Consider the following 24,012-nt stretch of genomic DNA (forward strand, 5'->3'; position numbering starts at 1 on the left):
CCCTCAGCTCCCAGGACAAGGAATACGCAGTGCCCTGTCCTGGAGTGAGCAGGGTGGTGGTGAGGGGCTTCCCCCCAGGCGGGCATTTCCAGAAGGCCTGCATCTCAGGGCTCTGCAGAACTCAGGTCAAGCTCCGCAGCAGAAGAGATGAAAACGCACCCTTGGCCAGAAAACCGTCCCCGCGGGGCCAGGCCAGCACAGAGCAAGGGAAGCTGGTTCACTGGTGTACTAAGCTCTCTGTCAGCACAAATTCACTTTCCCTGTCTTGTCCTCCCCCCTTATCGGGGGCTCCTGTCCCCCTTTCCCTGTATTATGTCTTTATTGTTCCACTGACCTTTTTTTTTTTTTTAAAGATTATTTATTTTAGGGGTGGGGGCAGAGGGAGAGAATCTCAAGCCAACTCCCTGCTGAGCACGGAGCCCTACATGGGGCCGGATCCCAGGACCCCAAGATCATGACCTCAGCTAAAACCCAGAGTCAGTTGCTCAACCGACTGAGCCACCCAGGGGCCCCTTCCCTTCACCTCCTAACACAGTCCGCGACATGTGGCTAGTCAATGCTTGAAATGTGGCTAATGCCTCTGGTTGAAATGATAATATTTTGGATGTATTGCAAGAGAGTTAACATGTTTTTAAAACAGAATTTAAAATTTTCTAAATTAGGGGCGCCTGGGTGGCACAGCGGTTAAGCGTCTGCCTTCGGCTCAGGGCGTGATCCCAGCGTTATGGGATCGAGCCCCGCATCAGGCTCCTCCGCTATGAGCCTGCTTCTTCCTCTCCCACTCCCCCTGCTTGTGTTCCCTCTCTCGCTGGCTGTCTCTATCCGTGTTAAATAAATAAATAAAATCTTAAAAAAAAAATTTCTAAATTAAAAATTAGAAAAGTTAATACCCCCCCCTCCGGTTTGTTTTTTTTTTTGTAACAGCACTACTGGAAAATTGTAAATTACATATGTAGCTCCTTGTATTTTTCTATTTCTATGGACAGCGGCTGCTCTGTAATTGACTTATGTTCTAGGTTTGTTATTTACGGTCTGTCTCCCTCTGCTACAATGTAAGCCCCTTGAGGGCAGGGCTTTTTCATGCGTCTCATTCATTGCTGTATTCCCAGTGGTTAGAATATTGCCTCGTATGTACAGGTAGGTACTCAGTAATTACTTGTTGACAATGAATAGCTAAATGTCACTGCAAACAGACCCTGTGTACTTGCCGTGCACTAAGTATAAGCTTTAGTCGTGTATTAAATTCTCAGAACAACGCCACCTAGTAGGTACTGCTATTCCCATCTGCAGAGGGGAGGGAACAGGCTCTGAGGGTTTCGATGACTTGCTCAGGGTGCTGCTGACAGTTGCCCTTGGGAAGGGGGAAACCCCACCTCTTCCCCAGTGCTTTTCCTCCCATGCAGGTTGCTCTGGGGAGCAGACAGCTCACTGCTGGGGGCAGGATTCTCAAGTCCAAGCTGAAGGACAGGGAGGATGCTGTGTGCTGTCCCTTCACGGTCTCCTTTTTCTCCTAACTGCCAGGAGGCTGCCTGCTCGCCACAGCTGCCCCGTGGTGACTTTTCACCTAGAAAAGGGACCGAAGGGAGGGACAAGGGCGGGGCCTCGATTCTTCGCCCGCCTGGGTGTTTGAATTCTAACGGCTGAGTCCTCCTGTCCTCCCATCCTCCTGCAGCCTGGTGGCTGGCCTGTGACTCCAGACTGAAGGTGGATTTGCTTGGCGGGGGAGATGGGAGTGGCAGAGCCTCCCGGAGGCTTCTGCTCCCACTACAACAGAGGCTGCTGTCCTGGGTCCCCTGAGTAGGGCTTCCTGGGGTGAATAAGAAGGGACGCGTCAGGAACGTGACCCTGCTTCTCCGCAAACAAGGGCTGCCCTTCACCACAGTTGAGACAAATCTAAATTGAGAAGCTGTTTGCCTTCTGGAGAACGACACAGACCTAGTTTGAATGTCGCTGTCCCCACATACCAGCCCCACCCCTGGGGGGCCTCAGGCACGTGAGTTAGCCTTTCTTGACTCATCTGTAAAACAGAGGTAGGGTTGCTCAAGATAACTTTTTGTAAAGAGCATGCTGCAGAGATCCCAAACTTTATGGGTTCAAGGCACCCAGTGTCTCCGAAATTTTTTCAGGTTACCTCCTACTCCCACCCGCTCAACAAACAACACCCCACAGTAAAAACTAACAGGGTTAGTAAGTATTTAGGTCAAAACAACTCTTAAATATTTATGTCCTAACAACTTAGAAGCCACTTGAAAAATTCACATAAATTGAAAGAAAAAATATTTTAGTTCCTTCTTGAATAATCCTAAATACATACTAATGGAATGAGAGCTTGTTGGGCTCTACGCAACTCAACCCTTGGAATTAGATTGGGCATTTCCACCCTCATTTCCTGATCCACAGTAATTTTTGTGTGATACTTGCTTTTTATCGGAACTGCCGTAAACGCAGCTTTACCAAGTTACCACATCCTCCAAAGGAACAAAGCTCCAACATTGAAACTGCAAAGGACCTTGAGCTAGCAGTTTGCACGGTGTCCAGCAGGTGTCGCTGTGGACCTCTCAAAAATCCTCTAAATAGTCGGCAGTACCCTGAGGCACCTGCCCACGGTCTGAGAGCTACAGACCTAATAATGGAGCAACAGGGATACGGTAGATACTCAGTAAGTGGAAGCTGTGAGCTTCATCGCCATTCTCTCCTCCTGGGCGAGCAGCGATTTGCAAAGGCCGAGTTCAGGTAAGGCAAAAGCCTTCCCCCTTGGCTGTAGGAGGTAGCACAAGAGGGGTGCCCTTCCAGCCAGTCTCAGAGTTCTCTTGGAATTCACCTACCAACCCTAATCCCAACTCAGGGCCCACCTGTATTCCAACTCGGGCCACTCTTCCTCCCAGCCCCACTACCCTTTCACCCTTACCAAACAGTGGCTGGTATATGCACTGTTAACCCGTTTTCTCATTTAACTCAACAGTCCCATGAGGTAGGTATTTTATCCTTTTTTAAGATTTTATTTATTCATTTGAGAGACAGAGAGCACAAGCAGGGGGAGTGGCAGGGGGAGAGGGAGAAGCAGACTCACCGCTGAGCAGGGAGCCCGACTCGGGGCTCAATCCCAGGACCCTGGGATCATGACCAAGCCGAAGGCAGAGGCATAACCGAAGAAGCTACCCAGGCGCCCCGAGGTAGGTACTTTTATCCCATTTTACAGCTGAGAAAACTGAGGCTCTAAGAGGATATATAACCTGTCCAGCTGATGCATAGCAACGCTAGGATTTGAACCCAAATCCCTCTGATGGCAGAATCCAAGCCCTGACCACTATTCCATGCTACCTTTTTTTTTTTTTTTTTTTTTGAGGCAGCTTGCTCTCACTAAATAGTTGTTACTATCACTTTGGTGGCGGTGGTGGTTCTGGGTAATTCTGCCTATCGGCCTTGTCACTTTCGAGCTGGTTTTGCAGATTAAGAGATTAAGGTGCCAAGGAACAAAAAACAATGGTCAAGAGCACAGACTCTGGCCATGACTGCCTGAATTTGAGCCTGGCTCTGCCACTTACCAGCTGTGTGACCTTGGGCAACTAGCTTAACATCTCTGTGCCTCGGTTTCCTCTTCACTGGACCGGGCCTGAAAATACTATCTGCCCCGTGAGTTGTTAGGAGGATTAATGAGGTAACATACACGAAACGCTGTGCCTGGCTTACTGTAACCACACCCCAATACGGAGTGATTGTCATTACGCGGCTATTAATGTGAGTGCCCCACTCCTCTTGGCCAGGCTGAGTTCTCTTCTTTTGCAAAAGTTTTTCCCATAAGAGTCCTTGCCCTCATCCCATTTGACTCATAAGCCCTGATTCTGGCATTCAAGGCCATGGACACCTCAAGCTCCAACCTCTCCCCAGCCACACTATCTGCCGTCTCCAGGGCACACCTGGAACTCTCTCCCACATCTATGCTTTTGCACAAGTTCTTTTCTCCTTGGACGCCTACCCCTGTTAACCTGTCCTGAAGGTCCTCCTGGGTCTCCTTCTGACCCCTTCTATTGCCAACGGCCACCGGAGCCTTCACGAGCCAGCATTCCCTACCTCCCTGGAGCAGGACCGCAGCACCAGGAAGCCCCAGACTGAGGGTTAAAAATACAGATTCGTGGCTCCGCACTCAGAGGGTTTGATTTTGTAGATCCCGAGTAAGCCCCAAATATACAAGCTCTTTGCATCAAGGGGCAAAGAACTGCGTATTGTTCTCTGTATACGAGTGTTTGCGAAAGATGTGGAAGGATGTGCTCTAAGCTGTCAACATCAGTTACCTGGGGTGGGAAGGTACGTACAAACAAAACAACAGCAGGGTTGGGGAAAGAAAGAAAAGAAACCTCAAAAATAACTATGTGAGGTGATGGATGTTAGCTAAAATATTGTGGTGATCATTTTGCAACATATACATACACCAAATCATGTTGTGCGCCTTCAACGAATACAATGTTTTATGTCAGTTACAGTGCTGCAAAACTGGGGGTGGGGATTAGATTGTAGTGATAGTTGCACAACTTTGTTGCAATATCCTAAGACCATTAAACTGATACTTTAAATGGGTGAGTTATATGGTGAAGGAAGGAAGGGAGGGAAGGAGGGAGGAAGGAAAAGGAAAGGAAAGGAAAGGAGAAAGAAAGTGGGACCCCTGAGTGGCTGAGTCAGTTAAGTGTCTGCCTCCAGCTCAGGTCATGATCCCGGGGTCCTGGGATCAAGCCCACATCAGACTCCCTGCTCAGTGGGAAGCCTGCTTCTCCCTCTCCGTCTGCCACTTGCCCTGCTTGTGCTCTCTCACTTCTGCACGCTCTCTCTCAAATATTTAATAATAATTTTATTTATTTATTTGACAACACCAGAGGGGGAAAGAATCAGAGGGAGAAGGAGACTCCCCGCTGAGCAGAGAGCCCGATGTGGGGCTCCATCCCAGGACCCTGGGACCATGCCCTGAGCTGAAGGCAGATACTTAACCGACTCAGCCACTCAGGTGCCCCAATAAGTCTTTTTAAAAATTTTAAAAAGAAAGAAAAGGAGTGTCCGAAAGACACTGCATGTTAGTGAAAGGATTTGGTGTGTGTGTGTCAGGATAAACCACAGTGAGCCGTATGGAAAGATGGTCTCTAGAGAAATAATCTGTAGTTATCTCGAAATAGTGGGATTTCAGGTAATTTTCATGTTCATGCTTATTATTTTCTAAATAATTTGACTACTTTAACATGAATACTTAAATTTTTATGTCAAAAAAAGTTTTTTTTTAAAGTAATCTCTACACCCAACATGGGGCTCGAACCATGACACCCCAGGTCCAGAGCCGCATGCTCTGCAGACTGAGCCAGCCAGGCGCCCTAAGATAAAGTTATTTTTATTTGAGTGGTGACTCCTCCCTGCCCCGCCCCCCCCCCCCCCAAGAACCAGGCTCCTCCAGGCTATGTTGGCGCTCACAACTCTGTTCCCCATCTCAGGTGTTCCTCTCTGGACCCCTACCTGGTGGTGAAACCCACGGTATGTCTATTCCTGGGCACACAGAGTTCATAAATGCTGATCCTACACTCCTGGAGTCTATACACACAGCACATGCCCAGGAAATACTTGTGGGATGGAGCCAATCCACGCTTTCTGAACCTGTTTCTTCTGAAGGTGTCCTGTCAGTACAATTAGACTGTAAACTCCGTGAGAGCAGGAGAACCCTGCCTTTTTATTTCCCTAACCCCTGCCCAGTTCTGATATGGGCACATAGTGACCCTCAAGGGTAGAACAAAGACAAGAGACAGAAAAACACAGGTGGAAGAGAGGGACCTGCGCCCCCGCAGTGCCTTCCTCCGCCTTGATGTCATCCTCCGCGTTGACAGCAGAGGGCGCTCTACTTCCACGCAGCAAAAGTTTCCGTCACTGCCACCTCCTTAAAAACTCCCCGCCGCAGCGTGAAAAAGTTTCCTATTCCAAGGCCCCGCCCTCATTGTTCCTGAATCAGACTCTGGCAGAAATTGACAGAGAATCTCTTCTTTGACCAAGACCGTGGGCAATTTTCTCAGGATAAGGCAAGTTGCAGAAACTCTGTCTCACACAGCTCCGTGGGTGTCTCCGTTGTGGCTTCTGCCCTCCGTGCGTTTAGAAGCAAAAGAGAGACTTCCCAGAGAGACTTCCTATAATGCACGGACCAGGAATCGAAGTGAAGCAGTGAGTTAGCCGGAGTCCACGCGTCAGCCCCAGAGCTAGGCAGTGCTGCTGCCCAGACACCAAACTTGCCAGCTCTGCTGCGTACTAGCCCCGTGGCTAACCGAGTCCCAGAAGCATATCGAGCCTCCCTTCCCTCATCTGCAAAGTCGGGTAATGTGGGCCTCACGGGGTGGTTGTGATAATGCAACGAGAGAAACCGCGGTTGAGTCTCTGCAGCCAGCGGGCATCGATGGAATGTTAGTTTTCAGCCTGATAAAAATAGCTACTGTTTTGAGCACATACTACACGCCCAGCCTCTGGACTTCACCCCCCCCCCCCGAAAACAGGGCCCTTGCGAGGATACGAAGGGACAAGAGGGATATCGAGCTGAACCGGGCGGGGGTCCTCAGGACCTGGCACGGAGTCACATCCATTCACATGCCTCCGTGGGCCTCGAGATTCACAGGTAATTGACAATCCAAAACAAACCGGCAAACAAGAACCAGGTGATCGTGTTTCTGGATGGATGGATAGATACAAAGGAGCCTGGGAACGTTGGTTGTTTCAGGGGAGGGAAACCCAAAGACCGGAGGACGGACGGAGTGGGATGAAGGCTTGTCTTTTGTGCCGCTTCATTTTTACAGGGTCCTGGCAGGATACAGCCGGCACGCTCAGATGAGATGATGTGGGGAGGCTTTCCGTAAAGGGGCTCTGTAGCAAAGTGGGAGCAGGTGTAGGAAAACCCAAGGGCTGGAGTATCCGGGATGGGGGCTGGGGCCCGCACAGGTGAGGGTGGGAATGGCCTCCAGGGCTTTGGAAAAGGGCTGTCCTGAGGGGCCAGAACCACGTGACTCCAAGCCAGGAGGTGGGAGGGAGTAATTACCTCCATCTCCAGCGCACTGACCTGCCCCGCAATTTCCGGCTGGTCTTTCCACTTGCCAAAGGTAACCATCGGACACAGAGAGACTCCCGGGGCACCGGGCAGGGTGCAGACCAGACCACCACACAACGGAGGTTACCGTGATACTGATGAGCTAAGAAAGATGTATTTGGACTTCGTCCCTGGATCTTGGCACCGAGCCCCTAAACCCGTGTAAACTGGAGTGACAGGGGCGGTAGGAGCATGTTTTGTTACACTATTTGACCTTAGTCCCCGTTCTAGATTTAAGACCTTCCAAGATCCTGGGAATCTCAAGAGGATAAAACTGTCTTTTTGTATGTTAATGAGATGACTGACGGCTGGTGGGCGGGGGCGCTGTGGGGGCTCAAAACCGGAGAGACCAGAACCCTAATAGAGGATTAGAAATTTCAGCCCCTCCCACCCACCCCTGACCTCTAAGGACGGGGGAGGGGCTGCCCACGGAGTTAATCGTCAATGGCCAGTGATTTGATCAACCATAGCTGTATAACGAAGCCTCCGTCAAAATCCTCAATGAGAGAGTTGGGAAAGCTTGCAGGTCGGTGAGCATGTCCTGTGCTGGGAAGGTGGCGTACCCCCTCCCCAACTCCACCGGGACAGAAGCTCCGGTGCTGCGGACCCTTTCAAATCCCGCCCTAGGTACCTCTTCCTCTGGCTGGTATTTGTACCCTTTATCATGTCCTTTCTAATAAGCCAATAATAGTCAAGTGTGTCCCTGAGTCCTGTGAGCCATTATAACAGATGATCGAAACTGAGGATGGGGTCATGCATGGGAGCTTCTGATGTGATGCCAAGTCGGACAAAAGTGTGGGTACCCTGGGAGCCCAATACCTGTGACCAGCATCTGAGATGGAGGCAGTCTTGAGGGACTAAGCTCTTAACCTGTGGGGTCTGCACTAAGCCTGGGTAGTGAGTGTCAGAACTGAATTAAAAGCTGAGGCTCTTAGAGTCTTTTTTTTTTTTTTTTAAGATTTATTTATTTATTTGAGAGAGAGCGAGCAAGAGAGTGTGAGAGATGACCAAACTCCCCAACGCGTGGCTTGGTCCTGGGACTCTGAGATGAGGACCTGATCCGAAATCAAGAGTGGGATGCTTACCTGATCCAGGCACCCCAGACTCCTAGAGGTTTATAGGGTATTTCTACCTACCGTTCATGGACCAAAATGGCCATGGCCAGTCACATGGCCATGCCTAGTTGCAAGAGAAGCAGGGAAATATCTTTATTCGAGGATCGGGATTCTGTTACTAAGGAAAAATGGGAAGAATGTCTATTAGATGTATAACTAGCTAGAAATGATAATAGCCGTCCAGTCATTCAGCACTTACTGTATGCCAGACACAGTGGAAGCGCTTAGTAAGTGTGGCCCTGGTCAAACAAGATTTACATCTGCCCCTTCTGTAGCCGGGGAGAGAGAGACACACACACACACACACTTGAGCCATTTGGGCATGGCCCTTTCACTGTGAGCTGCTCATATGAGAAGTCTTTGTAATGTGACCCCAAGCAGGGAGGGGTAATGTTCCCTTAGCATAATAAGGTCAGGGTTACTGGTTCTCACGAAATTCAATCAAAACGCGGTGACTTGGAGAAATATTAATTTTCCATGCAGATAGGGGGGAATGTTTTCAGAAGGAAATTAATCTTGGTGGTTGGAGATATGTTTGATTTTACATACACTGAGACGAGACCAGCCACTGTCTGGCATGGAAACCCCCACTGTTCCAGCCAACCCCGTCCTCCCCGCTCCTGCCCCCAGAGGAGTCAACAAATGGTGAGACCAAAGTCCCTCTGTTCCCCTCTGCGAGTCAGCAGAAACTCCGGAGAAGAAAGGCTTTTGATAGTCAGCAGACTCCGGGAACTGTGTACTTAGCAATTTACAAAAAGGGGCTTCGGTGGGGACTCTGACATTTTTACAGAGATGGGTGATGGCTGGAGCGGCAGGAGGAAGGGAGGGCGTGAGTGGTGCAAAGGTAGGAGAGAGAAGTAGGCGGTGCGGAGAGGAAGGGAAGATCAGAGGGCTGCCATTTTGCACAACTCCAGGGTCACGCCCACCTACAGAGAAGAGAGGCCAGCCCAGTTTCTAAAGGCCGTAGCACGGAGATAACCCTGGACCGTCTGGGGGAGCTGGTGGAGGAAGGAGCTTGGAGAGGCTTGCAGCAGCCCCCATCCTCTGGGAAGTGGAAGGTATCCCAAGACTGGAGACATGGTTTGGGGTTCCCGAGGATCAGCGATGCAGGCAAAACTCGCAGAGGCTAGATCCCGGGTCTGGAGCAGCTGGTCTGAACCAAGACGCCTGCACCAAAGCTTGGCACAGAAATAGTGGTCTTACCAGCCTTGGTGGGGGGTCCACAGGCTTGGACCCAGGGCATATCAGCGTAACCAGTGTAGACGAAAGGCCAGAAGGCCCCCCTCAAACATGTTTGCCTGTAGAGGAGTCCCATGACCTTTGTACAAGACAAAAAATAGGAAGCCGAGTTATGACCGAGCATGAATGCCGCCTTGCCTGAACACGCGGAAGCCTTGGCTCAGGAATAATTGGATTTCAGATCAATAAAGCGCAGTTCCCTAGCAGCTGTGGTGGAAATTCATACCCCCCAAATTGCAAGGAAATGGGGGTGTTATTTTAGGCAGATGGCCAGACACTTCTGCAATGAGTCGGCAAAACTCAAGGAGAGAGACATAACCTTCCACAAGACTGCCCTCACCTCAGACACCAGTTGCAAGTTTAAGGGTGGTCCCCAGGCCACCCTCACTTTGCCCTTTTTATATTTTGGGAACAAGTAGGGGAATGGAAAAAAAGGACAGGTCAACACCCATCAAAAGTGTAGTTCTTGAAATAAGGGAAACAAAGTGAAAGCTATAAAGAAGGGGTAATTTTTTAACCCTGATTAAAATTCTCCCATCTTCTCCCCAGAAACCTTATTCACCCACAGCCTTCCCCAGGGCAGCTAAGGACAACTCTGTGGCATCATTAGGAGCCCAGATTCTCTCCATCTTCCTTCTCAGCAGTCCATAGCATCAGCTTCACTGAGTCGTGACTCCCCTCATGGTCACAAAGTGGCTGCCACCACTCACTGAGACATCTTGCCCTCCTGGAGGAAGAAGCAAAGGGAGGAACTGCTTACACCCATTAGTCCAGCCAGCTCTGAAGGGGGAACATTTCATGTAGAGAATTTTAATGTAATGATAAATCGAGCTAAAAGTTAGTTTTTTCAAAATGCAATAGCAGTTCTCACCAATGTCAGGTATAACATAATCTCCCCCCTACACTCCCCAGTTGTTTTAAATTCTAAAAGAATTGCTGTACTGTTGGGTTTTAGTAATATAAATGATTATATAATAGGCATATAATATAAATTAAAATAGAACACAATAATATAAATGTAAAACTAGCACTTTTTAATAACTTACCTTTGGGTTTTTGTTTTTGGTTTTGTTTATGTTTTAATAAACATTGTCATCTACTTGTAGGGAAGTTAATTCGGAGAATTCCCAGTGATACGGCTGGTCCCTGGCACAGCTGGTCTCAGCCATCTGGTTTCAAGAGTAAGTTTTTAACGATATAAAATCACTGGGGATGGTCATGACTCCAGCCCCTATGGCACTGTATAGTCCTCTTTTAAACAGTAGATTAAACAACAACAAGAACAACAACAACGATACTACAGCGATTATAACGATGAAGAAATAGAACTTAGCCTACCTCTAATTCGGTCATTTTATAAGGCCACTTGGAGTTTTTATTTGTGTTTAAAATTGAAAACTGTGAAACACAGTGCGAACGGCAAGATGTAATACTTTTGTTTGGTTACTGCTAATTTTAGTTCACACATGATATTTTTACTGAATTCACTAATACGTTTAAAATTGAAATGCATTCCTACTTCCTGGTAATTGTTTTAAAATGAAAGAATGGGGGAGCCCGGGTGGCTCAGTCGATTAAGCGTCTGACTTTGGCTCCGGTCATGATCTTGGGGGTCATGGGATTGAGCCCTACCCCCCCCCCCAACCGCTCCCAGCTCAGCGGGGAGTCTGCTTCTCCCTCTCCTTCTGCCCCTCCCCCTCTGGTGCTCGCTCTTTCTCTCTCTCAAATAAATAAAAATATTTAAAAAATAAAATGAAACAATGAATGGAGAAAATAATGATCTGTATTGGTTATCACATGATTAACACTGAAAAACATTTTTATCCTCTAGGGGAAGGGAGGGTTAAGAAATGATGTGTTCTGGGTCAAATACAGTCCTTCAAGTGTCTGAAGACTATTTGCACGCCACCACTGCTAGTTCTCTCTTTCTGGCTAAATGGCCCTAAAAATTTTTTTTTTCTTACTTCTCTTCCCACTAGAGCCTGGTGGGAATCTTTTACGATCGTGGCTTCCGGAACTGTAGGGTCTGCAGAACAGAAGGGCAGCACAAGATTTTGAACCAGGTGGGCCTGGATTCAAATCCTCCATCTGGCTGTGTGATCTGGGGCAAGTCATTTTCTTTCTGAGCCTGTTTCCTTATCACTACAATTTGGTTAAAGATCTTTATAATCTTTTGTGGTTTATGTTAGGATTAGATGAGCTAATTTATTATTATTTTTAAAGGATTTTATTTATTTATTTGAGAGAGAGAGAGAGCATGAGTGCAGGGGTGGGGGGTGGCCGGAAGGGAGAGGCAGAGGGAGAGGGAGAGGCAGAGGGAGAGGGAGAAGCAGGTTCCCCTGCCAAGCAAGGAGCCCGATGTGGGGCTTGATCTTAGGACCCTGGGATCATGACCTGAGCTGAAGGCAGATGCTTAATGGAGTGAGCCACCCAGGCGCCCCCAAACCGCACCTATCTGAACGGCTGAAATGGAAAAGACCGCCCCTAACCAGCACTGGCCCCCTCACGCCCTGCTGTTAGAAATGTAAAGTGGTACAACCGCTTTGGAAAATAGCTAGTAGTTCTTAAAAAGTTAAATATACAACTAACATATGATCCAGCCATTCCACTTCTCGGTATTTACTGATGACCAGTGAAAACAGCTGCCCACAAGTAACCGTGCGTCACACACAGGGACAGCAGCTCTGTCCGTAGTCGCCGAAAACTGGACGCAAACCAGATGACCATCAGCCAGTCAACGCACAAACAAAGCTTGTCCTCTCCGTGCAATCGGATGTGAGCTTGGCGACAACAGAGCGAGTGATTCGCGCCCACGCGACTACACGACTGGATCTCGGAGTAGTTATGCTGAGCGATGGAAGCCCGGCGAACCTCGGAACATACTGTCCGATTTCGCTTATAGGAAAGTCTAGAAAATGCGAAGTCATCTCCAGCGATGGAAAGCTGACTGGTGGTTCCTCGGGTCTGGAGGGAGGGCAGGCCGGGGAGGAGGGGGGGGATTACAACGAGCACGAGGAAACTTGCCCGGGTTCTAGGTGTATCCATTATCTTGATTGCGGTTCTGGTTTCACAGGTGGATACTCACCGCCCACACTTAGCAAATTACACACCCAAAACATGTGCAGTTTATTGTAAGTCAATTATACCGCAAGAAAGCTCTTTTTCCAAGTCTACTCACCCCTTTGCATTTTTTCAAGGGATCGGGAGAAGATTTGAATTACTTCCAATTACATTTTTCCTGCCAAGTCAGTCCCCATGCAGAGACTGGGCGCGCAGAAGCTCGGCTATGTTTGGCTTACATACATTACGTATACAGCTCGGGCCGCCTCAATATACAGCAGTGATTGGGATTAATAATGCTGCATTCCAGATATCACCCGACTGGCACAGAACTTTCTATCTAGATCAGACGTTGCATACTCCACAAAGAGGCCGTTATGGGCCAGGTCGGTAAAATAAAACAAAATAAGACAAGCATCTATGATAGGTAATGGCAGAGACTATGGCAAAAAGAATTTACTTCCGGGCTGAATTCAAATTCTGAGTGCTGAACAGCAGACATTGATTGACTGTGTTGGGCACATCTCCAGGCGTGGGGAGCGGGGACCACTGCTCTGTCACCTTGACTGGATAACTGCGTCTTAAAGAGGTCCTTGCAACGTAGTGATTCAATAGCAACAGCTGACATTTTTACAAGAGGCTTTTTATTTGGTCCTCCCTACAATTCTGTGCACTAGATAAGATTATCACGGTTTTCTAAAAGAGGAGACTGAGGTTCAGAGGTGTCCCCAAGACTAGCCCAGGGCCAGTGAAACCAAGACTCCACCTTGCTTCTTTTCAAACCCACCTGGGTTTTTTCCCCACCTGGCTACACCTACGATTGTATTAGCTTTGTTTACCCCGGTGGATTAAACCCAAGAAGATTCAGCTTTCTCTTCTTTCCTGCGTCGGTCACTTCCTGGGGCCAGCCCAGATTTGGAAGGAGAAAGACGTCAGGGGGCTCTCTGGTGGGCATTCTAGGGAAAAAAGAGTTGGAGACACAAACAGCTTCTTACAACTCCATATTTTTGTTTATAAATTCTCTTCTTAAGGAGTTCGTCTGTGTCTGAATATCTTGGGGTAATAATGCAATTAAGGTCACTTCAAGGAAACCATTGCATAAGAACTTAAACTTGCAAAATGGATTTGTTTATTCATTCCACAAATACTTTCATCTGGTATGTGACCCCTTAACAGTTAATAGGACTAACTAGATGCCAAGCAGTTTTAAGTGCTTTACAGGTATTAACAATTAGTCCTGAACAAACAACAACATAGGTGGGTTCTGTTACATCTTGGTCCATCTGAGCTGCCGTAACTGAGTGACTTAAGCAACAAAAATGTTACTTCTCACAGTTTTGAAGGCTGGAAGTCCATGATCAAGGGGCCAGGAAGGTAGGTTTCTTTTTTTAAATTTTTATTTATTTATTTGAGAGTGAGAGTGAGAGAACACAACAGGTGGGGAGGGGGAGAGCGGCAGAGGGAGGAGAAGTAGGTTCTCCGCGGAACAGGGAGCCCGACGCAGAGCTCGATCCCAGGACGCTGGGATCATGACCTACTCAAAGGCAGATGCTTAACCGGCTGAGCCACCCAGGAGTCCCAGGTGGCTACTTTCTCACCAAGTGTTCACATGTCCTTTTTGGAGAGAGAGAGTGAGCTCTCTGGTGTCTTTTTTTTTTTTTTAAATTTTATTTATTTGACAGAGAGAGACAGCCAGCGAGAGAGGGAACACAAGCAAGGGGAGTGGGAGAGGAAGAAGCAGGCTCACAGCAGAAGAGCCTGACGCGGGGCTCGATCCCATAACGCCGGGATCACGCCCTGAGCCGAAGGCAGATGCTTAATGACTGCGCCACCCAGGCACCCCTCTGGTGTCTCTTCCATGAGGACACTAATCCTATTGGATCAGAGCCCCACCCTTATGACGTCATTTAAACTTCTTTACTTCTGTAAAGGTTCCCTGTCTGCAAATACCGTTCATTGGGGATTAGGTCTTCAACATGTGAATTTGTGGATTTCAATGAGGGGCGAGGAGGGGCTACATCCAGTCCTTAGCAGTTATCATCCCCATTTTACAGATGAGGATAATAAAGGGCTAGGTACATACAGTATATGTAAATGAATGCTACTCCTACCCTCCTGAGCTTACAGTCCGGTGGGAGAGACCAGTATTAAATTACAAAATGAGCTCATCACTATGGAGGAAAAGCAGAGAGAGTTACATGAGGGTACAGCAGTGGCACCTTGTCTAGACCGAGGAGTTGGACTTTCCTGAGGAAGTGCTGGGTGGGCCTCTTTGTGGCATGGAAAGCGGTGTGAAACAAGGCACATTCTAGAAATTAAAGAAGTGTGGACAGGATGAAGAAAGCCACAAAAGGTGCAGAGGCTGGAGAGATGAGCTGGGGCTAGACTCCACGAGGAGGGGAGGGGGTTTAGACTCGGTCCTTAAACCAATGGGGAGCCACTGACGGCTTTAGGAGAAAGAGAAACATCGTGGGACTCATTTTTTTTGGAGAATAATCTGAGTGGGATGAGGGTGAAGTGGTGGATGGGATGACCTCTTCTCTAGGCTCCTTTATTTATTTTTAAAGATTTTATTTATTCACAAGAGACAGAGAGAGAGAGGCAGAGGGGGCGGGAGAGGCAGGCTCCCCATGGAGCAGGGAGCCCGGCGGGGAACTCGATCCCAAGGCCCTGGGATCACAACCTGAGCCGAAGGCAGATGCCTGACCAACTGAGCCACCGAGGTGCCCTCTAGGGCTCCTTTAGATGGACACCCTCCCCCCCAGTTTACCCCTCTCTCTTCTGCTCCCCACCCCCGGACATAAACATCTTGCCTCAATTTACACAGAACTTTTCAGGAGGACATCAGTTTTTGAAAAGTCAGGACAGTCACATAAAGGGAACGAGGAAAAGCCTGGCATATTTGAGTGCCTACTACGTGCCACCTCATTCATTCAGAGGAGCCCCCATGAGGCGTGGATCAGAAACAAAGCCAAGAGTTCACCGAGTCCATTTCCCCTTCCCAGGCACCGACTAGACCACATTCCCAAGCGCCCTTGCATCTAGGGAGGGCCACGTGCCTTGTGCAGCCAATGGAGTGTGGGCAGGAGGGTCGTACCCTCCCCCACGCCTGGCCACGAAGCTTCCCGTCCAGTCTTTCAGTTCTCCCTCCGGTCCACCTGGAAGGGAACAGGGGAGTTTAAGAAGGGGAGCCTTAGGATGGAAAGGAACCTGATCCCAGAGTCTACGGTTGGCAGAAGGCTGTCCACCTACCCAGGCACATCCGTATCAGACTTAGCACGAGAGAGAAATAAGCCTTTGTGGGTTCGGCCAGGGAGCTCCCGCAGTGGCTTGTTCCGGCAGCGAGGCGCTCCTGATTGCTATGAGGTGTCTGATTGTGTTCTCGTTGCGTGGATGAGGAAACAGAGGTCCAGGGAAGCGAATTAAGTGAATTCAGGTCACGCTCCTCGGAAAGAGTACAGCAAGAATTTGAATCAAGCTCTGCCTGACACTTGACCTTGCTCTCATTTACTTGTTCCTTTCTCGTTTCAAACAACTGCTTAGAAACTGCATGAAGAATGCACGCAGTGTTTTGTGCGATTGCAGCCTAATTCACTTATGAGGTCTCCATGAATGAGGGGTGTTGCCATCCCCCCCACCTGTCCTAGGTAAGCCTTCAGTGAATATGCTTCCAGCTAAACCTTTAGCATAGTCCTTGATTGCTCCTTTAGGATAAATTATTAGTGATGGAATTTCTAGGTCATAGTGTGTGTGTGTGTGTGTGTGTGTGTGTGTGTGTGTCTGTGCACACACTTTGGAAAGCCGAATTTGGTAGCCAGATAAGGGCCACGCCCTTTATTCTGCCCTCTGCTGGCTCCCAAGTGGGTGGCTGATGATTGGATGGTGCCTTGAGATTTCTCTGGGTTCTGTGACCTCAATGTAAGGCATCAAGAAAGCCGGGTCCAGGGGCGCCTGGGTGGCTCAGTCGGTTAAGCATCTGCCTTCGGCTTGGGTCATGATCCCAGGGTCCTGGGATCGAGCCCCATGTCAGGCTCTCTGCTCAATGGGGAGCCTGCTTCTCCCTCTCCCTTTGCTGCTCCCCCTCCTTGTGCTTTCTCATTCTCTCTGTCAAATAAATAAATAAAATCTTTTAAAGAAAGAAAGCAAACCAGCCAGCCAGGTCCAGAGCTGCTGACTGCATATGAGTCTGTCAAACCGAGCAAGGAAGAAGCCTGCTAGGTAAGCAAGCCCAGCCAACCAGGGTTTCTGCTACAGGTGCCAATGAACAGGTGTTCCCCTTTCATGGACATTTGGGTTGTTTCCCATCGTCTGGTATCGCAAACACTGCAGCAAGGAAAGGGTTTTACCAAATCTTTGTTAAACTCTCCTGGGGTGCCCGGTGGGTAATGAGGATAAGGTAGAAATGAGACAGATGTGGTTTGTGCCCTTGGAGAACTTAAGATCAAGTGAGGAAGAGACAGTTGACAGTCAACGAACAAGCGAAGGATGTAAGGCCACAAAGGGAAGTGCGTGAGGCCTCGGGGGTACAGATGGGGTGCCCAGTCACAGGGTCAGTGCCAAGGGCATCGCCTTCTTCCCCATCGTTTCCACCAGCAGAAGCAGGGAGGGGTTGTATCTGATATTGACATGGATAATTTCTTAATCTCGTGTGAAATGCGATTATCTGAGGCTGAGTCTGGCTCGGGTGCGTGGCATCCAGTGAAGAAGTGAGCAAAGCAGGCTAGGGCAGGCGAGGGGCTAGATCAAGTCTAGTCTCGGCCTGGGGTCTACCGTAGCGGGGGCAAAGAGCAAGGGGCTTTGGAGTCCAAATGGCACCACAGATCTGTCCCCCACCGAGGCAAGAGGACCAGTCTTCTGTGTCTCTATATCAGCCATTGCCTGCAGGCTGCTGGGTGGGGGAACACTAGGGGGTGTCAGAACCTCCTAGGTGAGGCAAGACCCCTTAGAGGAAGGCAATTCTCTGGAGAAAGAAGCAGCGCCACTCCTGGGGGCTCGACAGTGGATGCTGGGAAAGAGGATCCGGCCAGAGTACCAGGAGCATCTCCTACAGCTGCCAAAATGCAGCTTCAAGACAAACCCCCCAGCCTTGCCCTTCTAAACCCGATCGCCCCACCGGCTAGTGGGAAGGTTACAGAAGGCTTCTCTGCAAGTATGAATGATCTTCCCTGGAGACCTGAGGGATGGTGAGGAGTTTGCAGACCAGAGGGTGGAAGGAGAGGGAAGAAGGCTCCCAGCAAAGGGCCAGCACTTGCAAAGGCTTGGAGCTGGGAAGGAGCGTAGCTCGTTTGAGGAACTGAGACACGGCGGTGAAGCGGAAGTGCGCATCACTGCGGTTGACCAGGGTAGCCGTGGGGCTGGAGGCGGGGCAGGGAGAGTGCTGGCTCTTCAACTTTATGCTGAGGGTAAGGGGGAGCCACTGGGGGCTTAGAACAAAGGAATGACAGGACCTGACTTCCATTTTCGAAGGACCCGTCCGGCTGCAGTGAGAACAGACCCCTGGGGGCCAAGGGCAGAAGTGTGGACCCTAGTGAGGAGGTCAGTGGTCTGGTTCAGGCAAGAAGTATTGGTGTCGGGGGGCACCTGGGGAGCACAGTCGGTTAAGCGTCCGACCCTTGATTTCAGTTCAGATCATGATCTCAGGGTTGTGAGATTGGACTCTGCACTGGGCCTGGAGTCTGCTTAAGATTCTCTCTCTCCCTCTCCCTCTGCCCTAGCCCTCACTCTCTAATAAATAAATTAATTAATTTAGAAATGTAATGGTGTCCACACAAAAACCACACAAATGTTCATTGTAGCATTGTTCATAATGGTCCCAAACTGGAAATAACACACATGTCCATCCATTGGTGAATGGATAAAGGAAATGTGTTCTAACCATACGATGGAATATTTGGCCATTGAAAACAATGAAGTACTGGGGCGCCTGGGCAGCTCAGTTGGTTAAGCATCTGCCTTCGGTTCAGGTCATGATCTCAGGGTCCTGGGATCGAGTCCCGTGTGGGTCTCCCTGCTCAGTGGGGAGTCTGCTTCTCCCCCTGCCTCTGCCCCTCCCCGCACTCAAGCACACGAGCACGTGCTCTCTCTCTCAAACAAATAAATAAAATCTTAAAAAAAAGAAAACAATGAGGTACTGATACATGGTAAGACGTGAATGAACCTTGAAAACATTATACTGAGAGAAGCAAGACATGAAAAGACCATGTATGGCGTGACTCCATTTATATGAAATATCCAGAATAGGCAAATCCTAGAGGCAGAATTTAGATGAGAGGTTAACCAGGGCTGGGGGTAGGAAATGGTGGGGGGGGGGGTGACTGCTAATGGATAAGGGGTTCTTTTTGGGGGTGATGAAAATAATTTGAAAATTGAAGTGTGGTAATATGGCACAAGTTGATGACTATACTGAAATCCACTGAATTTTACACTTTAAAAAGGTGAATTTTTTTAAAAGACTTCATTTATTTGAGAAAGACAAAGCACAAGCAGGGGTAACAGCAGAGGCAGAGGGAGAGGGAGAGGGAGAAGCAGATTCCCCACTGAGCAGGGAGCCTAATGCGGGGCTCGATCCCAGGACCCTGGGATCATGACCTGAGCCAAAGGCAGATGCTTAACCGACCGAGCCACCCAGGCAGTCCTGGGATGTATTTTGAAGATGGGTCACTTCAGGGGACAGATTGGGGCAGAGAGTGGTTCTGTAGGAGTCCCTGCTTCCCTCAAACGTAGTCCTGGGAGGAAAGAAGCGGCCAGCAGGGACTGGCCGGCTCCCCAGTCTGAGCTGCTCCGAGAGAGGAGACCATACAGTACAGGGATTCAGAAAGTCTGATGATGAAGCCTCCACTCCATGGCTTCTTGGCTGCCTGTCCTTCTGCAATTAGCTTGCCCTCCTGGGCCCCTGGATGGACTGGGGAGGTGAGTCTATAAGGCTCTGAGCTGCCTTCCCAGCGTTTCTCAGCTCATTGTAATCTGAGTGTATGGTCACAAGTTCCACGCTCCACTGACAACCGCCAGAGTCCACCAGCCGCCCTCTCGGCGTGGCTTCGAGTCCCCAGGTAAACTCCCAGCCCCACCCGGCCAAGCCCAGCTCTTAAACAACAGGGCCCTGCCTTAGAAGAGCATTCTCCTCTGAGACCTCACCTCCGAGCCTCTGCTTCTCGAGCCCAACCTTGTCCCCAGTTCACCTCCCAGATCATTCCAGCCTCTCGTCTCCACTAAGTTCAAATTCTGCTCCTGCCACATCCTAGCTCTGACCTTGGGCAAGCGACAGGCTCCCTGAGCCTCAGTGTCTTCATCTGTATAATGAAGATTCAGTGAGATCTTATGGCGCATAAAGTGTTCAACCCAGGACCTGACGCATAGTAATGCCCAATAATTGTTAAGTATGGTCTTTAAATTTCCAAAGCCATTTTGTTATGTAATATATATACCATATAACATATTCATTCCAAAAACACTTACGGGGGCCCTACTGGGTACCAGGCCCTGTTGTGGATGCTGGGGGTATGGTGGGGACTAAAACAGACCCAGGTGCTGCTTTTGTACCTTATATATATAGAGAGAGACCAAACACACAAAAAAGCTGACTCTTTTCATCTCTCGGATGGTAATACGCATTCTGGAAAATAAGCAGGAAAGAGGCAAGGGAGCACAGAGTGGGTATAATTTTGAACAGTGCAACTATAAAAGCTTCATTGAGAAGGTAACTTCTGAGCAAAACCCTGAAATATGTTATAAAACTTAATCACAAAATACACATTGTCTGTGAACCCACTCCCTGTGAGCTAGAATATGACCATTCCTGAAGCTATGTTTTTTGTTTTATCATTGTTATTGTTTTTTAAGATTTTATTTATTTATTTGACAGAGAGAGAGAGAGAGAGAGCACAAGCAGGGGGAGAGGCAGAGGGACAGGGAGAAGCAGGCTCCCTGCTGAGCAGGGAACCCTGATGTGGGGCTCCATCCTGGGACCCTGGGATCATGACCTGAGTCGAAAGCAGATGCTTAACCGACAGAGCCCCCCAGGTGCCCCTCTCATGACTTCTGAAGCCCTTTGCAGCTCAGTTAGAAAACCCTTAATCAGGAGGTCAATATGTGGCTTGACCACGAGCTCTATGTGTGGCTTTTTTTTTTCTTTTCAAAGATTTTATTAGAGAGAGAGAGCGCGAGCACAAGCAGGGGAGCAGCAGGCAGGGAGGGAGAGGGAGAAGCAGACTCCCTGCTGAGCAGGGAGTCCAACATGGGGCTCGATCCTGGGGTCCTGGGATCACGACCTGAGCCGAAGGCAGATGCTTAACCAACTGAGCTGCCCAGGCGCACCCCTCTATGTGTGGCTTGAGCAAATCATTGGCCTGCTCAGTGCCTCAGTTTCTCCATTCTGAAAATGAAAGACAGGAGGCTCTTCAAGAGCCCTTCCAGCTTAGACTGTGAGCTGGACGGCAGGAGTGTGTGTGTGTAGCTTCCCAGCATCTGAACCTCCCACCTGTGTTTGGGGGCGGCTCCACCTTCTGGATCAAATATCAGATTTTGTATGGAACGAAAGTATCAAATATTCCTTCTCACCAAGCTGGATCATTTGGCTGGAACCTCTGGAAGGACACGAGGAGAGATGATCTGGACTTCATCCGGCCTCCAGCGGTCTGGGTGTCTGCCAATTTTCTGCTTCTATTTCTCTCACTGCTTCTCTAAGCTTCCAGATGTCCTTCCAGCAAATTCCTATCTGCCTAAGTTACCTAGAATTGGGTTCTGTTGTTGGCAGCTGAGGAGCTCAGACCTTCAAGTGGTCCTGTGTCTTTTTTTTAACTATGTGTCTTTCTTCAAGTGTGGCATACCTTTTGGATGTTTGTATCTTCTGTCTTCTCTCCCCAGATAGCGGGGCATCTGGAGGACCAAACAGTGCAAAACTCAGAACAGCTGGTCTGTAGACATGGGATCTTTTCCAAGATTGTGGAGCATCTTCTAGTTCAGAGGACCAAATTGTCATCCGGATACAGCCAGCAAGTAGAAATGTTTTGTTTGTAAATTTCACATAAAAGTTTCAGATTTCCAGATTTTCTTTGAAAAATCAGACCTGGCCACACTGACCCATAGTCCCACGCGGTCACATTTTGTTGGAGATGAGTAGCACCTATTGGCTTTAGATGGGTGTGACTTCTGCAGTTACCCACAGTCCCCACCCCTCCCTGTCGTCTTACGCCTGGACCGCTTCACTCTTGTAAATGATCTATTGGGTCCAGGAGGCACTTGAGTTTGCACCCCTTGTTTAGGTGAGTAGAATGTTGTGGCTCGTGCCTTGTTTTCCTTGAGCATGCCTCTTGAGGCCACAACTGGGGATACGACGTGGCAGGCTGAGATGAGCCCGGACTCCAGCATCAGTTACTAGCTGTGTAACCCTGTAAAGGTCCCTTCACCTCTCGGACCCTCAGTCTCCTCAACTCTGAAACAGAAATTGTGCACAACAGTGTAAAAAAGATGAGGCTGATCAAACATGACACAGAGTAGGTGTTCATGAAAAGTTTATGGAAGAGTTAGCGGATTCTGAGATCTTATGTTCGAAAGGGCCCAGCAGACGGCTTGGCTTATAGTGGGTGCTCAGGAAATGTGCCTTCTCTTCCCCCAGCTTCTCGGTGGCTGGGTTCCTGGGTAGGGATGTTTTGGCTGAGCCAGGGCAGAGCAATCAGGCCACAGTACCCTTCAGAGGGGCCCCATGGGCTAGAAATAGACTGGTTCCCAAATAGGTATGGAACATGAGGTGGGAGGGGGTGGGCATGACACCTCCTGGAATATGGCCAGGAATATGCCCCCCCCCCCAGTCTGCATGGGATCCACGGGCTTCATGGAAAAGAACTGACGCATGTCCAGGTGTCTGAACCTGGGATTCAGATAGGGTCAGACCAGCCCAGCAGCACTGGCAGGTGGAAAGGTGCTTGAGAGAGAAAATCGCAGGAGGAAAACACCAGGCAGAGAGGGCCTGACGGAGGGCTGGGCTGTGAGATGGGCGGGAACAGCTGTTCAAGGAACAGTCTGCCGCTCGGTTTGCCCTTCTTCATATCCACATAGCCCTTGTTTGCTCTGGGATGAGAAGGCTGTGGGGCGAAGGCAAAGAGGGCCCAAACAGTTCTGCCAAGGGATCCCCCTCTCCGAAGGAACTCAGCAGGAGACACGGCAGGGGACTGGCCGGAGAGAGGGGTGAGCAGGTAGGCAGGCCCTGAAGGGAGATCGGCAGTGGGTGAGTGCCTGAGCCCCCCCGCCAGTGGGCAGAGAGGTCTCTGGCCAGCCAGCCCGTAGCAGCTTCCGCCACATCTGAGGCAGCTCCTGCTGTTCCGGACCTCGGAGAGAACCACAGCCCCCATCAGAACCCGGAGCATCTCTGGAATACTCGGTATTCCAAGGGGACCCACGTCCAAGTCAGGACTTCCTGCTGGCCCGGCTCTGGGAGTTGGGGTGGGGGTGCTTGGAGCACCAAGACTGCAGGTGGAGGTGTGGCTGTGACCGAGGCCTGTCATACTCACGGCTCACCCACAGCTGTTCAGCACCTGCTCTGTGCCCAGCTCCATTCCAGACGTACAGGGAGGGGCGGCCCGCGGAGCATCCAGACAGCAGGGCGATAACAAGCGAGCGCATTGTGTGGGTCAAAGTAAACTCCGTGGTGATATGCATTGCGAAGAAGAGAATGCCGTGTGCTGGAGAGGCTGGGCTGGGTGGGGCCGGGTGACCAGGGCAGATGTGGTCATTTGTGTCACCATGGGATGAGCCAGGGGCAGAAGGGTCACAGCTCTTTCCTTTTCTTGGGTGCCACTCCCAGGCCTTGCCCTGTTGGGGCCCCTGTCCCACCTCAGAAGTCAGGTCCACTGAAGGCCTGCCCAGGAGGGCAGGCCAGCGCTGTAGCCCCCTCAGCAAGCCGACCCTAGGGGTCTCCCCTAAGAACGAGGCCAAGGGGGTGACGGGGTTTGCGATGTGCTCCTCCCTGCCCAGGTTTGCCCAGAGTCCAGGGCGGGGGCGTCACCGCTGACTCATCTCAGGTGGAGCTGGGGAGCCGCCTGCTACCCCCCCCCCCCCAACATACATACTGCCCTGGCTCCAGGACTCTGGGAGAGGATCTGACCAGAGACGCTCACAGAAATAGGGGCTGTTGATCGCTGGGCCAGCAGCCCTACTCGCCCCCCCACCCCGCGCCCTCCTCAGTGGCCATGATGAAATTTAAGGTTCATTTCCACCTCTTCCTGTGGGAAAAGGGTGTGGTCTTGAGGACACGATGTCAGCATTTCTTAGGGGACTGGCTTGGGCTGGTGTTGCCGCATCTGACACACTTGCTCCAGGAGGGTGCCAGCTGCAGCCGCCCCCACTGACAATGGCCAGTCTTTGCTCCTTCTTCCTCAGGGGTGCAGCCTTCAAAATCCACTAGGTTTTTCCCTTTGCACCCCGATCTCACTCACTCAACCCAGACCCTCCCTTCCGCTTCCTGGAGGGCCACATTTCCCTGGGTGCAAAGCCTGGCCTCGCTGTCCC

General features: G+C 50.0%; 1 long non-coding RNA gene across 1 annotated transcript; it reads left to right on the forward strand.

Annotated features, from left to right (window-relative positions):
* Nucleotides 1-3,328: 3,328 nt before the first annotated feature.
* On the forward strand, nucleotides 3,329-23,467 carry LOC148107436 (uncharacterized). Its single transcript, XR_015722314.1, has 3 exons — nucleotides 3,329-6,631; nucleotides 10,557-16,157; nucleotides 21,373-23,467. It is a non-coding gene; the product is annotated as an uncharacterized LOC148107436 (long non-coding RNA).
* Nucleotides 23,468-24,012: the final 545 nt, after the last annotated feature.

Source organism: Ursus americanus, chromosome 30 (assembly GCF_024610735.1).
Source record: "Ursus americanus isolate L20-20 chromosome 30, mUrsAme1.1.p, whole genome shotgun sequence".
Taxonomy (NCBI): domain Eukaryota; kingdom Metazoa; phylum Chordata; class Mammalia; order Carnivora; family Ursidae; genus Ursus; species Ursus americanus.